The 20769-nt window shown below is 39.7% G+C and overlaps 1 long non-coding RNA gene across 7 annotated transcripts in view; it reads left to right on the top strand.

The window, feature by feature from the left end:
* The window catches only part of LOC108445404, a 57168-nt gene that overhangs the window by 20967 nt on the left and 15432 nt on the right, over positions 1-20769 (top strand). Inside the window, exons 1-5 of one of the 7 annotated variants that reach the window (XR_001860252.1) lie at positions 6114-6725; positions 8201-8308; positions 13055-13081; positions 16231-16289; positions 16809-20565. This is a non-coding gene — a long non-coding RNA (uncharacterized LOC108445404). The other 6 variants (XR_001860253.1, XR_001860250.1, XR_001860248.1 and 3 more) reach the window with 6 other exon arrangements.

The following is a 20769-nucleotide window of genomic DNA, read 5'->3' as shown; positions in this document are numbered from 1 at the left end:
TGTAGTCAATTTTCCAAGTTGCATCAGGAATCATGCCATCTTTGGTGTTGTTATTAACACCTGTAGGATTTAAAGAAAAAAACCTTCTTTATTTTATTTTAGCAATATGTGCATTTATAGCTCTTCTGTTTGCCAAGTACAGTTTGAAAAAAATGAACGTTTAAAAGTTCAGTCAATTTTATTTTAAAGCAAATATTTAAGATGGGCTTTAAAATATTGTGATTTCTACACCAACTTCACATTATTTTGGGAGCTGATTCTGGATTTTTGGATATTGATGGCAGTCAATTTGGACACAAAATCAGAATGCAGTTCACATCCTTTACTAGGTGAGTGAGTGAGGTATTGGATAAATTTGAAATTGTAATTGGATGCCTTAGATCTGCATCTAATTCATGTAACTTATGATAAATATAAATTAATAAATGACCATGCTACATTTCTATGCACATGAAAAGCAAAAATCTGCAACCTATAGGATATTCTTCTGACCCAGAGGAAAGTAAAAATTCTAAACTAACATAATTCTGTAATCCTCTCTTTCATGAACACAGTCAAAGTACAGAACTACACAGGATTTAGTTCTGATATTGAGCTTTTTCAGACTAGAAGATTCCCAAAGTCTGCTCAATGTAATGTTAGTACAGACAATAATTCAGACGAGTTTTTAGTAAGTTTCTCCTGTTTTGATGCTACTTCAGCTTTTGGACCCTGATAGTAAGTAATTATGGAAACACTTCTAATTTCTCACTGTAGGGTAGAGAGGTGTTTGAAATTCACACTCTTCTAAGTCAACTTTGATTGGAGGTAAGGTAATCATTTGAGGCTGAACAATGCATTAAAGAACCTTGGCAAAAATGAGATGCCCTCTAGACAAGAAAAGGGAAGTTTGGCTGAAGGTGTTCAAACAGGTCCATGAAGACAGGTGTTTGTATCTGTGCAGAGAAGTTTTTAGAATTAGAGATACAGTCCAAAATCAGAAATCTGTATTAATTTGTCCTCCAGATTAGAAGTCACAAGGAATCTTCTTATTTATCTTTAGAATAATAAAAAAAAAAGTTGATCTGGAATAGGTTCTTGTCAGTTTTAAAGTACAAAAACCATAATCTGTGATTTTTAAAAATCAACTTAAAATATTTAAAATCCATCCTAATTGAGGCTCACTTGGTTCACTTTATTTTTAAGGACAATAATTCCTTGTCAGCTACCCTCAAATTACATATTACAAAGTCTTACCATTTTCCCGTGTAGAAGACACAACTCTAGATGAATTTGGTTTTTGTCTGGATTTCCCATCCTCCAATTTCTGATGTGTTTACATGAGGGTATTTTTAGGACTTCATATTTTCCTAGTTTAGTAGCAGCAGAGTGCTGTGAATAGCTTAACAATTCATTGGAACTTTACACTATCTTAACCTGAGAGAGAAGACTCCTAATTATAAACTAAGTACAAACTGCAGCCTTGTCAGAGTGATTTTATTATCCTGATTGCATCAATTTTGACCCTCTATGTGGCTGTGTTTTTTGGGACATCAGGAGTCTAACAACTGAAAACAAGCAGAAGACAGCTGCTTTTGTCTCACAGAAGTCTCTGGATATATTTAGCAATTTAGCCTTAAAAGTAAGCTGTTTTGCTGGTACTATTGTAAGATGCACCGTTTCTCAGTGGGACCCACATGTTTGCCTTAATCTCATAGATTTCTCATTTTTGTTCTTAACCTACTTCCTTTCCAAGAGGTAAGGGAACTTAAGCAGCAGCCGCCAATAGCAAATGAAGTGGGAGGAAGCAAAGAATGAAAAATAGGCTGTGATTTATAAAAAGAATGTAAAAATCTCTGATTATATAATGATGTACAGAATATGCCAGCTACCAAAGAAAACTATGACATCACTGTTAACTTAGAGAGCTCCCTATTTATCACTGCTCTGGCATAAAGACAGCTTCTGAAGTAGTTTGAAACCCATAATCTTTAAGTTACATATTGAGAAATGATCCCTCAGTCCAAACTGAAGTCCAAACTGTAGAAAGAGAGCTTGTTATCTGAGGGAAAGTCATCGATCCCAAGTTAGCTTTTATTTATTCTTGTTTAAATTAGAAAATGAAATGTGATTCCATACAGAGGTAGAAGTTGATGTGGAATGTCTCCTGGAGTTTTTGAATTAAGAAAGTAAACTAATGGAAGGTGGATTAAACCAAAAGATTTAGTTGTGAATTAATGTTAAATAATGACCACATACACCAAAGAGTTCTGAAAACCTAATGGCTCTTAGTAGGAGAAAAATCCTTATGTAGAAATATGGGCTTTGGCTCCTGTGGATAAAAGAGCAAGGGTTGGAAAACAGATCTGTATCTTTAAATGATTTCTCTGCTGCTCTGCAAGGACAGAGGGTGGCAGCTGTGACCACTCACTCCCCATCCTCCTGCTTTGTTGTATTTGCTGCTGCACTGGGAGCCCTCCTGGCCACAGGTGAGCAGCCTTGCCATCTGCAATCCTCAGTAGGCCAATCAAGCTGGCCCTGCATGAGGTAAGATGGATAGTCTCCCCGTGTGCCCTGAACTCCCTCTAAAATTTCAGCAGATCAATGTAGCTGTGGTTTTTAATTTCCCCTCCGATTCAGCATTATTTCATGGACTCACACATGCCCTGCAGGACACAGCATCACAGAGCACAGATAAACAGCCACTGAGCCCCGGTGCCCCTTGAGGTGCTGCAGTCACCCTCCAGAGGGGAATGTCACAGTGGCAAGTTCCTTTCCCTGGGTAAACTGACCTCAGGGTTTCCAGGCCAGTTTCAGCTTCAGCTGAGACACAAGAGCAGACACTTCACCTCTATGTTCTGGGGTAAGAGCTCTTATATTTCGTAATAAAACTTATTCCTGTCGCCAAGTGCAGGCACAGAGATCAGAATGGATGGTGGGGCTTCTGCTCTTCCCACTTCTTTTCTGAAGAGGAAACCAATCTATCCTTGCAGTCTTGTGCAGCAGTAATCCATAAATATTTGAGCATAGTGCAGCACCGGGTCCAGCCACAGAAGACATAGAAGACGTCCTGAGAGGTGCTCAAACAGCCCTGGGTTCTAAAGTACTCACTGGCTTGCAAAAAAGAAACACTTCCTGAAGGCTACCTGCAGCACAGTCTGCTGCAGAGGTTGTTCGGACACATGTTGGCAGTGTTATGAACAGACTTAAAGAGAGAATACCTCTCTGTCCTTTCTTATTCTTCTCAAAATCTCCTGGTTATGTACAGTGACAGGAGAATGGAACTTTTTCAGTTTAATTTGTGAGCCAATGGGGCTTATCAGGGAGACAGCACTTACCATGTGGGGAGTACAAACTAAACAGGGCTGCGGGAGGGAATATATGATGAAAAATATCAAATTTTGATTGGAGTTCTTTAGTAAATTAATAGCCAAAATGTAGTTTTTGATCAATGAAGAATGCCAATATCACTGTTAATTGATATTGGGGTAAAAAATCATAAACTGTGGCCCTTGGAAGGTGATGATAGAGGTCTGCCACCATGCTTGTAATGCAGCTTGCAGTAGCTTTCTGAGGCACAGCACTGGGATCTGTGTATCAGCAGTGCAAATTCGCCCTGGGGGTAAGATCTTCTCAGACCACCACTGCAGAGGGAGACAGAAAAGATGAGGCAAAACACAAGTGCATGCTCTGTAGAAGCAAACAGACCTGGGAGAGAGCTGCTCACACCTCTCTGCATCAATCATTCATGGTAATTCCTTCCTAGCAACAGAGAGATGAGAGACCATGACACAGAAGATGCTTCAGCATGTAACTGTAGGCATGTGAGCAGTAGTCTTGTTGGGAGTGATTCCATGTGGGTTTCGCAAGCACACACCCCTGAGCCTGTTCCACTGCTCCTTGTGTGGTGCTTGTATGGTCAGTGACTACAGTGTCGCAGAGACTTGGAGAGAATGGGCAGAGGAGGAGCTGCCTCCCCGGCTTCCACACACAGGTGCTTCACAGTGGACATGAACTTCTCTAGTTCAGGAGGTGTGAGGTAGAAAATGTCTCTCTCAAAGCTCACTCAATATCAGTGGATGTCTTTCCATTCTGTAATGTCTTTCTGTCCATCCTGCAAATGATAGGTACAGCTGCTACCTCAACAGACCTTTGACAAAGCATGGGAGAGGTCCTGTGTTGGCTGGTTATTGAGAATAGGAACCCCCTTGGCAAATCTGTATGTGCCTAGGCATGATAAAGCAGTATCTGTGTAAAAAGGCTCAGTGGATGGCAGCAAAGGAGATGATACTTCCTCACTTTAGCTCTGGTTCAGGTGTTGGACATCCTGTGCAGAAGCTAATATGTTCTTTTCCAGTGGCAGGTGATATGAGAAGAGAACAGGCTAAGCTGCTACTTTCATCAGTGAAAAAAAAAAAGAATTCAAGGCCTGACTCTGGGTAGCTCTGTGCCCTTTCTTTCCCTCAAAATGTACTGGTTGAAGACTCTCTTTTCTTCCCACGCTAAAAGCAATATCTGTCCTTGGGTAGCTGGCACTAGCTGACATTGCTCTGTGGAGAGATGTGATAGGGACAGTTATGAGACTGGGATAAGTGAATTCCTCATTCCTATTGGGAAAGAAGAAGATGAATACATTTAGTTTTACTCAGGAAAAGGGCCTTTCATTAGTTATATAGAACTGAGGTGGATCTAACTTAATTTTACTGATAAGAGGAGAATAAAAGCAGGTGAAGATGGGATGACCTAAATGCATAGAGCAAGAATTGGCTTTATGTTAATTGGGATGAGAGCATGGAGTCTAAAATTGTCATGTGAAGGCAGCTTGAATTAATTTTTTGAGAGGAGGTATTAATTATTGAGTTGTGGGCAGAAGAAATCATTTACTTATTAAAGCTCTGTGTATCTGGAGTTGGTTCTTGGAATGAAGATAATACATGCAGTTGACTTGTTCCACTGGGACTGCATGTAAGGCTTTGATAACCATTGCCTGACTGGATGAGATGCAGCCATGGTTAGACAGATAACCCGAGAACCAGATCAAACTGTAGAGCCCAGATTCTTATCTCAAATACTTGTCAACCATATCCCTCTGTTTTGACCAGCTATGCATATTTAAATTCAAGCTTCCAGCTGCTTTGATTGGATGGGAAGGTTCCTCATCCATGGGAAAATATTGTCATGTTTTTCCTGGGTAATTAAAATCAAGTGGTCAGTTTAATGAGGAATGAGATATGGAGTTCCCTTTAGTTTCAACTGTTCTTATTTAAATACTTGCTCAAATAAAAATAGGGGCAATGACTTTCTGTTTTAGAGAAAAATGATCTCTGAGGTTCCCAAAAGGACTGCCAGTAGTGTCACATTTTCTGGAAATTTGGCTCCTTATGGTTTTCTCTTACAAATATGATCTGATATTTAAAGTATCTTGGCAAGAGGCCATTTGCCATCTTTGATCTGGATCCTGATATGTAATTTAAACACACCCAAATGTATGAAGCAGTTACCCACTTCAGACAGGATTTGCAAATGAAACTACAGGTACTGACAGCATTTTTTACTCTGAACTATCTATGCTGGGACAGAAGAAGTTAGTAGGTAAAGGGCCATCACCTGCAAACACGACTGGAAGAAAATTCAAATTTTGATTTTGAAAGACCACCCAAAACCCCCAACTTTGTGCAAATTATCTGAATTTAAAGTCAAGTGTAACACTGCTACAGGCTTCAACTTGCCTGAGGGTTGTATCGGACAAAGTCACTGAGAAAGCTGTTTGTGTAAAAAGAAGGGGGGGAAGAATAAGAAGAGGTATATATTTCTCTTTCTCTCTCCCTATTTTTTGTTGATTATCTGCAAGTGATTTGCATCCTAACTATGCGTTGCAGAATTTACCTGGTGTAGCAGATTACTGCTCTGCTTCTCTGCAAACAGCACCCATGAAGGAGCATCAGTCACACACAGGATCCAGCAAACACGAGGGGTGTCAGGGAAGGCATCAGCTGAATTTCACACTAGTGTGTTGGGAGTGCTGTGGCTTGCACTGCAGAGTGGGCTCAGGGAGCACAAACTGGGTTTCTTTCAGATGAAATTAATATAGAAATTGTGCTCTGCAATCACACCTAATGCATTCCACTTGTTAATGCACATCAAGTCCATGGGACCAGACTAGAATTAATTTGACGTAACCCCCAAAAAGATACATTGTGGACACGAGGTCCTTAGTACCAATTATGCACTATATCTGTTTATTCCTATGCACCAGCTACTTGCAAATATGGTCTAAGCCAAAGAGGCACATTGAAGGATGCCATAAAAAAAATAGCTGAAGGAACTGTATTTCCACACGCACATTATTATTTATAATTTGCACTGAAGCACTATGTAACCCTAAATCCCCCATTGTGCAAGGTGTTAGATACTAACACAGAACAAGAAGATGGTTCCTTCCCCTGAAGAATTAAAACCTGGAAATATTTTGGGATGGAGCTTTGCCTCACAATCCAGCCTGACATGTTCCCAGGTGCTGTTCTGGCATAAGAAAGCTGTAAATTCAGTCATGCAACTTAGCTCTGGGAAGGAGGTGGGACTGGGGAGAGGAGTGTAAGATTTCACAATGCTCACTTTTCCTTGTGTCTTCACTGGGTTGAAATGGATGGAAAAAAGCCAATAGCCAGCAGAAAGTGGAGGCTGAGGGAATACAGTACTGAACCAATATCCTGGTGACTTATGACCTTCCTGGGACACTGTGAAGAGTAAGTGAGTGACAGATTATCTGCTGACCTGTGGGATAGCTCATTTGCTTTTGTTCAAGCAGCAGTTTTTCTGTAGAACTGTAGATCCGATATATTTCTCTGTTGAACTGAGCTACCTTACTGCTAAATAAATATGTCAGTCAGCAATGACACAAGTTAGTTTCTCTGGTGGGAGGTGTTTGTCTCACTCCAAAGGGGAGCCTGAGAGGATGCACTGTGGAAGTTAGGAGGCAGGGACCCTAGGGCAAAACAGAGAGCGAGTCAAACTGACAGTGGGGGCAGGCTGCAGAGCTACCTGGAGGTATTTGCATGCCACAAATGGACCTGTGATTTCTGACTCTTTGTAGGATTTTCTTTACTATTCTTTCCTTAAAGTTTGGACAAGTTTATGGTTCCTGCACTGAGGCTAGTCCTTCTCTCCTGGGGTCTCGTCAAATTTAAAAGCTGTACTATTCTTTTTCATAAAAAAACCCCAAAACCCTACAAAACACAAACCATAAAGCTCCTTATACTGTCCCCCTTCACAGATATGTTTGACATGATCCTTCATTTGCCTACACCTGTTTAATGTTTATTTTTGTGAGATAACCCGTTCTGCTTTAGAAGTCTGATCTGTTAAAACTGGACTAAGATCATGATGCAGGAGTGTCCAGCAGAGGACTGAGGAGGATGGTCTGGCATGCTCTGTCTTAGTGTAACAACCACTTCCACTGGTTATACTTAAATTTTAAATTATTTTCATTTGTACCATTGGAACTGTAAAGTTAATGTTTGCAGCAGAAATGGGAAGGCTACACAGAAGCTAATATTGCCAGTTTTTTTCAGAAAACAGTATTTCAGAAATCACAATTCTACTGGCTTGCTTTGATGTGAATTAACAGTGAATATTCATGGTCAGGCGTATTTTGTGATCACAGACACAAAACATGGGGAGTAAAGCCCTGTACTACTTCTGACCTTGCAAGGGATCCAGTAACAACAACAAGGAAGAGTAAAAAAACATTTCTCTCCCCAGTACTGATTGCCTCAGTCTTGCCCTCTTAATAAGCATTTAAATAATGTAAATGTGAAGGGTGGTGCAGGAGAGAGAAGGGGGGGGGTGCACACAAACGTTTCTGACTTTTCTTTTTCCCCTGAACACTGATTCCATTGCATAATTATATGGGTTGGCTTGAAAGAATGAAACCCAGTTCAAAATGTATGAGTTCATTTTTATGTTCTACTGAGAAAATTTATTCAGTGTGACTGCTCAGTAGCGAGAGCAGTAAAACACCTTAATCCCTGGTTGAAGAAAGGTAATACCTTGACAGATGTGTGCCTCCTACTTTCCTTGCGGCCATGTTTCAACAACAAACCTTTATTTCTGCTTCTCGGCTGTAGCAGAAAAAAAAAATGAGCGGAGCAATAAAGCAGTCAGACAAATCTCAGGAGCCAGGCGGCAATGCAATAGTAATGACAGATTTTTAATGTGGCAGGAGAGATTGACAGGAAAATGTCTTCAGAGCAAACGCACGCCAGATGGAATGAAAACGGTTTATTGGAGTATGGAGGTGCTGCTGAACTGAATAGAGGGCGGGTTTAAGGTGGGTGTTTTATCTGCTTCAAGTAAACAACAACAACCAAAGAAAAAAAAATTCCACTCACCAGGTATTGCCTTAGACCGGTCTTTGCACTGAGGGGATATTTTTTGTTTGTTTGTTTATTTGGGTTTTTTTCTACAGTACTGCACCAGAGAAAAACTTTAAAGTCAAAAGTTCAGTCATTACACGCACTGCACAAAAGGAGAAGGCAAACTGGTTTGGTCTCAGCTTTTTTCATTGTTTGCCTCTCTTCCCTCCTTCTCCCCCATCTCTCCCCCTTAATCTGAAGGAATTTCTCACTCACTAGAACAGATAAAGATGTTTTGATGTGCTTTCAGATAAATCAGAATGATTTTTTTTTTCAAAAAGAGAACGAGTAAGAAAAAAAATAATTCCAGCTGATAGAGTAGCTATCAAATCTAGGACAGAAGAAGAAGAAGCCTACACTAAAAAACCTATAAAAGCCAATATAGCTGTTTCTATATCAAGAAGAACAACATCATTGTGTCTTTTTCAACTGAGTAAACTTAACTTGCATGCTCTTAGTAATGATAATAAAGTCAAATTCAGCCTTACATCTCACAAGAAAACATAACTCTGAAATATTTCATACCCTCCATACAGAGCAAAGGCAGGAAAACAGCCATAAATGGGAAGAAATGGCACAAAAGAAAGGAAGAAAATACAACTCTAAACTGTGAATCTCCCTGACATCTTTTCATTATCAGCCTAGTCAATGAAGAATGCCACAAAGGAAAGGACAGCATCATATTATTGAAACATGCTGGTTTGGGGTTTTTTTGAAGGACGCACTTGTATATTCTCTGTGGGTAGATTTTTTTATTTCATTATATCTGCTATTATTAACGCTCTGTAATTGTGTTTTACATGCAGGGCTTGGATTAAGTGTTTTGCCTGTATCATATGCATTTGTACCGTTCTTTTTAGAGTTTTTTCAGGGCTTTTTTCCTTATGCAAACACATCAGAGAGAAGCCATTGAGTTACCTCCTTTATTTGTATTACACTTTAAAACAAAACAAACCCACCCTTTTTATCTTTGACAACATGCTTCTTTTTTGCTAAGGAATATTTATTTAGACAGTAAAAAGATGTTATGGTTCTTTCCACTAGTAGAAGTGTATGCACTGAATATGCTCCAATGTAATTTGCAGAAAGTGAGGAAAACACTCTGGAAAAGTAAGCAGGGAGTTTTGCCATGTAGTTTCATCTGATAACTACAATACTATGATAACAAAGCTTTAGGCAATATGCTTAAAAATGACAGGAAAAGTAACTGGCTAAGTGTTGTAATGATCCTTTTATATTACATATTTTATAAATTTACTGATTGCTCAGAAAATAGGTCTTTTTTTCCATGTTTTGTCTTGTTCAGAATCCTGCTATAAAGTTCCATTTAACTCTCCTTTTGTATTAGTCCTGACAGAGCTATAAAAATTGCTTGTATAATTCTTATGGTCTTTGGGGTTTTGTTTCAATTTCCTTAGCATGTGGCTAAATATTGGCATGCAGGCTGTTCACCACGATGCAAGAGAAAATATTTTTATATTTAAAAAACCTTTAACTGGTTAAATCATTTGTCCATATAAAGAACGACACAATGCCAAAAATAACACAGATAGACAAAGTAATGAAGGGCTGGTAAGTGATATTGTGTATATTATTTCCTTGTACTCAAATGTAACTCAATTATCGGTGAATGTAACTTTTTCTGGTTGGGTTGAAGCTGTTTTGTAAGTCAGTCCTGCAAAGGACATCACGTCACTAGGAGCTGTTTTTTTAGAAAACAAAAAAGTTGAAAGAAATTTTCAGTTTATTTTAGAATCTGTTTTACTAGCTTTAAATACTCTCCAAAATTAAACTCCGAATGAATATTAAAGCAATGTTGAAGATAAAACTTGACACAACAGGATGTGATGGCTGCCATTCTGTCCTTAAACCACCTTTTTGCAACACATAATACAGAATATTAATCAGTGTTTTAAAGCTGTGGCAGTTCCTAGAGACACAATGACAAGTTAGGGACAGAACATCCAGCTTAACTGTGAATAGCATTGCCTTATTCTGCACCAGAATCCTCATATCGTTTAAAAATAGATTTTACTGTGTCATCAGCTCCATTCTGGTATCACTAGTAAACTGCACGAGGTATAAAAGCTGCAGTGGAAATTGTACCAGCACAGACACCAAAGTTGCCATCGGTAGTGTGCAATAGCTTGAGTTTTCATTTCAGAAGACACTGAATACTGACTTTCAACCTCAAAAATTTTTTTTATTCCTAAAATCATACCAAGTATGTCAGCATGCTCTCACGCATCCCCGCACTGTGGAATTTTGATAATGTATGTCCTAACCGCTTAATTGATTGATTAGCTTACTGCAGCTTTCTGAGGCACCAAATTTATCTTTAATAGCCGGAGTCAGGCACGGCAGGCAATCGAGGGGGGGGTCCCTTGGCGTCGATTTGCTCTTAACTGGAAAGTCATTACCACTTAATACATGTAGATTGTGTTGAAAGAAAATTATGTGTAATGAAATGAGGGAAAAATTAGTGGAGTGTTATGGGCGAAAGCAGATGTTACGGAGGAATTATGCTAGCAGAGATAATCACCTTCGCTAGCATTGTGTGTGCTGGGGTGTTAACTCAGGGAGAGAGTTGGTGAGAGAGCTAAATAAATGCATTGATTTACACAGATCCACTTTTCAAACTACAGTATATGACTAGTACACACATCTACAAACACATCCATATATATACACGCACATATAGACATGCTCAGGGCTGAACTTTTATATTTCTGACGCTCTTTTTTAGCTATTTTCCAGTTACTCACACTATATTCAGAAGTCCTAGCTGGAAGCACAGGGAAGTAGCTGTTGATTTGCATAGTATTGTGAAGATGAGAATAATTTCCAAGGGCAGAAGTACTCATATAAGCATTAAGATGAGACCTTGTATGCTTCAAACTCTGGACAACCTCTCCTGAGAGAAAACTCATGAATTTGAGAAAGGTCTTTGAGGGTAGCACCAGATATTTTAGAAACTATAAAAGTGAAATAAATAACAATTGCAAAAAAATTATAGAGACATAGAATGTTGTGCCTTTACTTAAACAGCCTGTAAATAAAGGAGATAGAAGAAAATAAAGGAAAGATGAAATCTTTCTTTTAATGCAAGTTAGGAACATGTTTTAAGGTAGTAGTTTTGCAGACAGTCAATAACAATAACACTCGGAATCAGGACAAGGAAGGGAAGAGAGATGTCACAGATTTTATTTTGAATGCATTTAAAAACCCTGTAAATTAACCTTTCACCTGTGGGCATCTCCCTGTCCTTTTCCAGCCATGACTGATATATATGCTTGATTATATTTCTAATATCCCAGCATGCAAGGTCACTATTAATTTTTATCTTGGGTTTATCTATTTCATATAACATGTGTTTGGATTTAGAATTATCTCTGCTTTATCACCCATTTCATAATAAAAATGTGGTCTCAGGAAGATATTAGTTTGCAAAATTCACTATGAAAACCATTGACAATTAGGGTTTCCTCATATATCGTTCTGTTCCTTTGCTACTAAATGAGTCTTTACGAGTATAGTTATTGCTGGTGATAATAATACAAATTTTAAAAATTAAAAAAAAAAAAAAGACTGAAGGTTTTATATTCCCAGTATTACCATTCAGAGATAGGAGGTTAGCAAAAAGACTGTCAATTTTCTGTCACTATATTAATGAGTTAAAGAAATGCAGCCAGCCCCTCATGAATCAATTGGAAAACTATGATGAATGTTTCAATAATTAAGAGAATAATTAAATTGCTGAATGTAAGATGGCACTAAATGAAATAGCTTTCGTAACAGCAGCATATTGCTGTTTATAAATACAAAGAGCCACGTTAAACTAATGCAGAGTCCAGCTCAGATTTATCTGCCTGTCTTTAACAGGCTGTGGGCCCAATCCTGCAGAAGCCCACCCTACAGACAATGTCCCTCCTGCCTTAACCCTGTGCACAAGGGCAATAATGGTGTGTGAAAAGCTGAGCACAGGCAGGGATCTGCTGCTCCATCAGAGCTTCTCTGCGTACCTAGAGCCTCCCCACCTGCACACTGCGACGTGGCCACCATCGCGCTGCCTCAGCGATAAGCAGCTAAACTTAAACAGATAACGAAGCCAGGGAATTCGCAGTTAAAGCTGACACTCTGATGGTAGCATGCATGATGCTTGTGGAAATATTTTTAAAAGGTGATATGTGTTAAAGGTGAACTGTAAAGCTGGAGTGAAAATTATGTTAAGTTCAGAAATATGTCCTGAATCTCTCAACTATCAGGCAAGTTTTACTGTAGCTTTCAAAATTCTCTTTTCTCCTGTACAATAATCTGGCAGTTTCTCCTTTGATAAGGACATTCCCAAACATAACTTTGTGTGATATAACACATACCAGAACCTAGGATGCTAAAAACAAGACATCCTAGAAAATTGTCCTTCAAACCAGGGTGTCTCAAAGCAATGCACATATTTTAAAAATATATTATTTGGAAGGAAAAGTGTAAACCATTCCCTAAGCTAGAAAACTTTTATAAATCTTGGTGGGGGGGAGGAGTGGGTGGGTAATAGGTGAAGTAATTAACTGGTATGTACTTGTATTTTGTTTTGAAAGCATGTCACAGCTTTTTTTTTTTTTTTTTTTTTTTTTTTTTTGCTGCTGCTGCTGCTGGAATATCAGCATGTTTAAGGAGACCCTACAAATAAGGTAGGGTCATTTCAGGTGCAAAATTTAACCAAATGCATTTTGTTTTCCTGCCTATTAAGATCTTAAAGTGTGTTTTTTACTGCCCCATCTTTCTCATGTCCCTGTTTCACAGTTTGGGTTTTTTCCTTCTCTCTTTTCCCCACTCACTTCTTCCATTCACATATCTCCTTCTGTTTCACCATACACCAGTCCCTAGCTCTCCTTGCAGTGGGGGTAGGTTTTTTTGCTTGTGGGATAAGTCTATGGAAGGAAATTTTCTATACAGTTCTGAGTTAGCCCCTCTTTGGAGCTCAATCATCATGTCAGGCACAATTTCACCATCTTCTTCATCTCCTATATTGCTGAATTTATTCTTCCTGTCTCCTTCAGCAGCATATTCCTGTGTAGTCAGAAAATTATCAATGATACATATATTTCACATTTGCCTTCATTCCTTTCCCATCTCTCTTCTACTGGACAGAGGCACCTCAGACACTCCCCTGAGCCCCATGCCCCCAGTATGTTTCTTTTCCACTTTCCTCTTCCACCTTCAATGCCTCTTTCCTACTCATCACATAAATATATGTTCTGGGGTATTTCAAAACCCAGCATTATGTACTTGGAAAACTAGTGATTTGAGGTGGAATGGAGAATAAATATAGCCATAATATGCTTTAAAATAGGTGAATTAGTTGAGCAGGAGACTTTTAATGCCACATGGGTGGTCAGTAAAAAAGTAACAATTACCATGAGATGGAATTTGATATACCACAGTTATTTCCTACTCTTGAGATAGGGCAGTACCATGGTAACCTAGACTCCACTGTGTGGCAAGTATTGTTAATTGTATAGATTTTTAATGGGGATAATTATGCTTCTCCTGTCTGAAATCAACCTTTACTGGCAGTGACCAATACCCAGAAGGATATTCTCAAAGGGATGTTGCACAACCTACAGTTTGTACACTTCATATTTCTTCCTTATAGTCAGAAAATTTCACTCCATCAGCAGAAGAGGTGTGAAGTGCTTACCTTCTGATAAATCCTGTTAAGAAATTAACATATTAAAAGTTCAGGTGGATAGATATTCATTCTCACCATAGGTTAGGAATGCTACATATTGATGGGCCAAGCCCAGAAAAAGGAAACCATCTTGTTTGTATTTGATGTTTAATTAGATAACTTAATTTTCCAGTATTGCTATTACAGTTTCTTTCTTTAATGTGGAATTTAGGTTTTTTTCTGAAATATCCACATCTATAATGAGGGTGGATGGAAATTTTCTTTGGCAAAATCTGCTTGAAGCAGATATTGCTTTGCCAGAATTTAACATTCAGGTCAGAGCTTTTCTGCTGTATGGCTCTGTTTCAGGTGAATATTCACTTCTGAGAACAAGATTAGGGAAAATATGTGCCAGTGTTTAAAAATAAATATACCTCTCAGTTGTTTCCTCAACAGCTCTGCAATTTAAAACTGTGCCTTGAAAACTGGTCAAACCTTAAGCTTCTGGAAAAAAACCCAACAATATTTGTTTATGCTTATTAGAGGCTTGTTATATTTGTCAGAGTGTCTGTGGTCGATCAGGTTGTACAGTTACATCACATTTCCTAAGATATGTAGCCCTGTCACTTGAGCAGGTCTTTGGTCCTGCTTGCTGGAGTTGGTTGGATCTCTGGATCCACAACTAATTGCAGAGACCATCTCTCTCCTCTGGTTCTGATTGAGACCAAAGGATATGCAGCAGGAGGAAAAAGCTTCTCTGAGTGAGGGGGGTTGGAAGAGCTTGTGTTTAACAAGAAAAAAAGACCAGCCACTTTGGACATGGAGCAAATGAGCACACACTTATTGGTAGGTGTACACGCTCCATCTCTGACAATTATGGAAAAAAATTGAAAAAAATTATGTTGGTCCAGAACATGACATATGAAATTGGCCAGAACATTGAGAAACATGGCAACCTTGAGACGTGGCTAAGGAGGAACACGTGGGTATGGACACTAGCCCCAGCTTTGAGAAGAATGACTAAATGAGCAGGAGTTGGATATGAGACTATGCAGGAATAACAAATGTGAAGAAAGGTGTGCATGAGTGCTACCAGAAGAGAGGTAAGAAAAGGAGCAAAATGTTAAATGTTGGAAGGAAGAAGAGGAAATCTATTCCATCCACCTCTATGGAGCCTTAACATAAAATTTATAGGCCTGAATTCTGATTTCACTACGCTGTTAAACAAAGTAACTGTAACTTCCATTCAAATTGTTTTCCATCTCATGCTTAATAACAGGTTATGTAGAGGGTAACTGTCTTCTACCACTTCTGTGTGAAGGCCAGAACAAACAATTATATTTTTGCTTGTTCAATTCCTATACTTCCAAAACACAATGGAAATGCACCTATGAAATTTAAAGTAAGCAATGACATTGTGAGTTTTAGCACTCAAAAACTGGAAAATATCTGGATTAAACCTGCTCTGGTTGTGCCAGTTTGGCCCTTTTAGGGTTATACATGACGACTGCTGATAAGGACTGGATCCCATACTGTCTCCATGTCCCCGAGGTATGCATTGGTCACACTGAGGGGGAATGGCAAAGTCTCTGCTGGCTGCGACAGAGGGCAAGGCAGGGTCTCCTGGTTCAGGCACCTGAGGGTGTAGAACATGCTGTCTCACCCTATTGCTTACAACCCAGCCCTGTTCCTGAGAGTGGAGTTCCAGTTTGCCTAACCAGTGTAAATGAAACATAAATTTTATGGATAAAATCCCAAACAGGCAGAATTAATGGGGAGGTTTTCAGGTTTTCTGTTGATTATATAGTGAATTTATTCACTAGTTTTAACAGCCTTGTTTCAATAGCTACAAAAAATTTAGGTGCAAAGCAAGTACTACGACGATGTCCAAAGGACTGGACTTCACTTCTTATCCCTTTGCAATGAAGAAGCAATAATGCATCCTGAAGTGTTCACAGTTGTACACTTCTGATCCCTCATATCGTTCATCTCCCAATCCAAAACAAACCTTGCTGAAGGACCTAGATCTCTCAGCAAGTAAGCAAAGTCACCCATCCAATGCCCTGTGCACAAGAAATATTGCACAGTATAAATGCTTTGGAAAATCTTTTATATTGTCTCACAAAGTGAGTAGGCAAAATCTGATGATTTTTCACATCTTTGTTCTAGTTGCCCAGATGAAGAAAGGATACTACATCACTTTTCCTAGAAAATCATAAGGAATTTTGGTGAGGATTATTTAATTTATGCCATAGTAACAGTCTGCAGCTACAGTGAGGTTCTTGAGGATAGCCTTGCAGCTAGGAGGTGAAATTCACATTGAAGGTGCATTTTTCTCATCTGTTAGTTTTTATGCTCCATTATATATTTTCTATTATAATTTGGAGTGGAGGATCACAGAATAGAAAGCTGATGCATTTTAACAGGAAATGTTTGCTTTCAAAGAAGTGTACCTCTATTTACAGAAAGCCTGGCTAGAGTTTCAAAAGTACTTTTGTCCCTATAGCATCATATTATCTTTTATATTTCTTAATTGAATCCTCATCCTGGAGGCGAGTAGGTGCTGAACGAAATAGACCTCCCAGGTACAACTGCAATGTATTAAGTCTGGGCTTGAAAAATAGGAGATAGCTATTTGGTGCTCAAAGATATTTACTTTAAACCTGTGGGTTTGTTTTTTGTTGGTTGCTTTTGGGGGGGGGCGGGGGGAGGGGGAGGAGAAGTTTGCTATTATTTCCTTCCCACAGCTACTTCATGAGAAGAGAGAAACACAGGATGAAATGAATGGAAAGCAGAGTTGACAATATTTTTCACAGAATCTACTATAGCTGGCTAAATGCCATTAAAAAAAAAAAAGTGCCTTCGATGGAATTTGGAAATGGATTGCTATCAACCATTGTTCATTTACTGGAATTTGCAAATGGATTGCTCTCAACCATACTGTCTTCTAGCTGTGTTTGCTTTCTAGGGACATTTGTAGGATTCTATTACTATTGTGGCTATTCACTGAGAATTTCAGAACAGCATGCATAAGTATTGATGGAAACTGGGTATTAGATTCATACACATGAATATGTGCACACTGAACACATTGGAAAAATAAATCAACACCATGTGACTCATCAAAGCAGTCATATCTCACAAAGCTCAAGAAGTGATTGGGGAATGTTCACAGAGAAGTGTTCCTGAGCAATTAGAAGTACTTAGAGAGGAAAAAGGATCTCTTTGAATTCTTTTGCATAATAAACTCAAGGAAACCTCAGTCTGCCCATGGAGATCCCATAAGCAGAAAAAGGGCTAAACTTACTGACTAAACTATTCATTGTGAATCATTCCCTCTGCTCTAATGTCTGCACGGCATGGAAGCATGGTGCCAGCCCTGCTACACACTGTAATTTTACTCTTCTAGGAATAAAGTGGGAATATACTGCTGGGCATGTTAAAGCACTCTGCAGAGGACATTATATATATTTTCAACATGTGACCTGCCTTTGATTTTTGTGTTGGAAATGGAGTTAGCAACCTTCAGAGAGAAAATATTAGCCCACAGACAGTGAAATAAGATAATATTTTTTACTTTATTTCTGTAAAGTGCTATTTGGTACAAAAAACTGTACAAGACTGAAATGTAGATTTTGAGCAGTCAGAGCTCAGCACGGCACAATTCAGCCAGATAATTTTTACATTTTTTGGGCTGACCATGAGTTAACAGTTACTGATTCCTTTAGCAAATTCCTGCCTAATTGTTATTTTTCCTTGATTAAATTGTCCTTTATAAGGACATCTGTTCTGTTCCTTGCCAAGGTGTAAGATACAATCATATCTTAGAATTTGTAAAGTACTTTGGACAACACAGTAATAAATATATTCTGATGATGAATCCTGCAAAGGAGACATTGTCCTCGCCCCCACCCAGCTTAGCACATCTCACTGTCAGAATATTTTTCCCAACACTGTAACTCTCCTTCTCTCCTGATAAAGTATTTCCTCTGTAATTCATCCCTTTTGCCAGCCCAGATCCCTCCAGCTTCTGAACCTCCTTGGAACAATTGCATTGCTCCCTAATGCAGTGTGAGAGTCACCCCTGCTCTGAGGACCAAGATTTCTGTGGGTGGCTGAGTACCACGGAAAGTAATTGTCATTAAGGGGTCAAAGAAAATTGCCCCCTGAGTTACAATGTGAACTACCCCACCCTGAATTCAGGACAGCCCAAATGCTAATTCAAAGACATGCGTTACATGGGGATAGCCACGGGAATTCCTCTCCCAGGGAGGAAAACTTGACCTTTCCAGATCTTTTCAGCATGTAGAAGTATTTAAGACTGCTCTTGTGAGCTGTCTTGCACATGGGGCAAATTGCTGTATGTAGAGGTACAAAATTCAGAGGGGAAAAAGTTTTCATAGCCTGGGGATGACAACTCAAATCTAGACAGCATGATCTAAGGAGGTCTTTTAATATAACAGAGATATATTTCATAAAGATTGGAAAAACAGAGACTTGATTTTTAGAAATTAAATCTGGAAGAGAAACTGTGAAAAGCAGGTATGGTGCTAATAGTCTCCAGCATCATGCCACAGGGAAATAATTCTGTACAATGGTGAAGAAACAATGGCTCAAAGAGGTTGCATTTTTGCTATCCTGGGCTTATGACCAGACATCTGGACACTGATATGAGTGGATAGTCTGAGATGAAAGGAGTGGACAGAAGGTAGCAACCAAAGATAAAGAGATAAATGCTAGGGAGCCATCAGCTTTGTGACAGTTGCTGAGAGTGAATTAAATCATAGAGGAGTAAAACCCAGCAGGAGATGGGGAAGCATTGACAGAAAATGGGAAGGCAGAGAGAATACTGAAGAAATGATTGGAACATTGGAAAACAAAACAACGAAGCATCAAGTTGTGGAAACCCATGGTGGGGAAAGGGAGAGTTGTGGGAGATGGGATGATTTGCTCTCATCTTCTAAAGGCTCCCCATTCCCATGAATGCTTATAGTTTTGCATAAATTCACACGCAAAACATAAGGAGCAGATTAAGCTGAACTGGAAAGGAACCACAATGTGGGGAGGTAATAATTAAAGGCAGTTGCTGGGCAGCTGAAGCGTATGGGAGATTGATTATAAATAGACAGAGATAGGTTTGCTGAAGTGGCTAACGTGCCAGTGAGCCTGAGGGAATGGACAGCAGCTGCAGGCAAGTCCAGGACAAGGAAGGTACTGTTCCTCTTGCCCCACTCATCACAGGCACTAGCCCCAGTCCACTTGTGAATCTTGAAACAGGGAGGAGGTAGTGAAAAAACCATAAACTGTGCACCTCTGAAGACAAAATAATCTGTGGCTGTGTACATTGTTTGTGATATTGAGAATGACATCCTAGCTCACACTCCTTAGCAGCTTTACCAGTATAACCATCAGGGCTTTGGCCATTATAGGGTAAAGCTAGCATCACCCTGGGTAGCATCAGAAGAGACTGCTACCAGGAGGACCACCACTATTATTACTAGCTGCAATAAAAAAAGCACTTCTTAAAATGTTTTTTCTACCTAATTGTCAAAACTGAATAATATTATCAGCTTTTTTATCCTTTGAGTATTTTTCTAATAAGAAAGCGCAGAGATGCACTGCAAATAAAAGCAGAAGATTCGAGGATGCAAAGCAATCATGCAAAATGACTTTCATATCAGTTTGATAAGCAGCTGAAATTTAATAACTACATCTCTCCTATGGTGCTGGATGAAAGTTTAATACTTTATGCTTTTGCTTCTTTCTTCCGCATGATGCTTATTCAGAATCATAACTTTTCCTTTTATAGGCACAGCAATGCTTAGGTGCAGTGGATTAATCGAAGCCTTACGAGACTCCAGTACAGTCCAGACTATAGTGACTTATAATCAAACCCTAGGAGAAGACTGTCAGGGGTCATAAGGGAAATGAGTGGAGATCCAAATGCAAAAGTAATATTTACTGAGGATAATGCACACAGATCTTACTGTCCCAGTAGGCAAGATGGAAGGCCAGTCTTTCACAACCCAGTTCCAAGAGATGCTGGATGCAGGAGAGGAAAACGAAAGAGGAAGGTAAAAATGCCTCTCAGAATTTGGCCCACAGATTTTGGCTTAAAATGTGATTCAAAACTCCAGGAATGTGAGACAAAGCAAATTAATATAATAAATGAATAAAATTCAGCCACCAACAAATAATTGTGACACTGGGAAAAAACAAAAAACACCACCACCCCCCCGCCCCCCAAAGAAACAGCACACACCGCTTCTCATTTGCAAACCAGTGCTGGTAGCATTCAGTGCAGAGGCTGCTCCACCGTAGGTGACACAGCCCCCAGGACGGTATCCCCACCTTGGAAACCAGCATGGGGCTAAAACAGCTGCAGCGGGGACCTCTGAGCCCTGCCCGATGGGTTTTTCCGATGGAAGCTTGTGGTGGGAAGGGTCACATGGGCAGAGGGTCATGGCCAGGCGGGTGTGGGTCAGGAGGAACAGGGAGCCAGGAGCGGTGAGGGGACGCGAGCAGGGGCAGGGGGGTAGGCAGGGGGGCTGGCAGGGGCAGAGGACGGGGCAGAAGACAGGGGCAGGGGGCAGAGTGAGAGCACAGGGCAAGCAGAGCCCTGTCAGGAGCAGGGGCAGGGAAGGAGGCAGACAGGGCAGGAGCCTGGGGCAGGGAGAGGAGCAGAGGCAGGGGCTGGGGCAGGAGTAG

This window comes from Corvus brachyrhynchos, unplaced genomic scaffold (assembly GCF_000691975.1).
Source record: "Corvus brachyrhynchos isolate BGI_N302 unplaced genomic scaffold, ASM69197v1 scaffold1, whole genome shotgun sequence".
NCBI classification, from domain to species: domain Eukaryota; kingdom Metazoa; phylum Chordata; class Aves; order Passeriformes; family Corvidae; genus Corvus; species Corvus brachyrhynchos.
The sequence above is the reverse complement of the archived record's forward strand: the minus strand, read 5'-3'. Positions and strand labels throughout refer to the sequence as shown.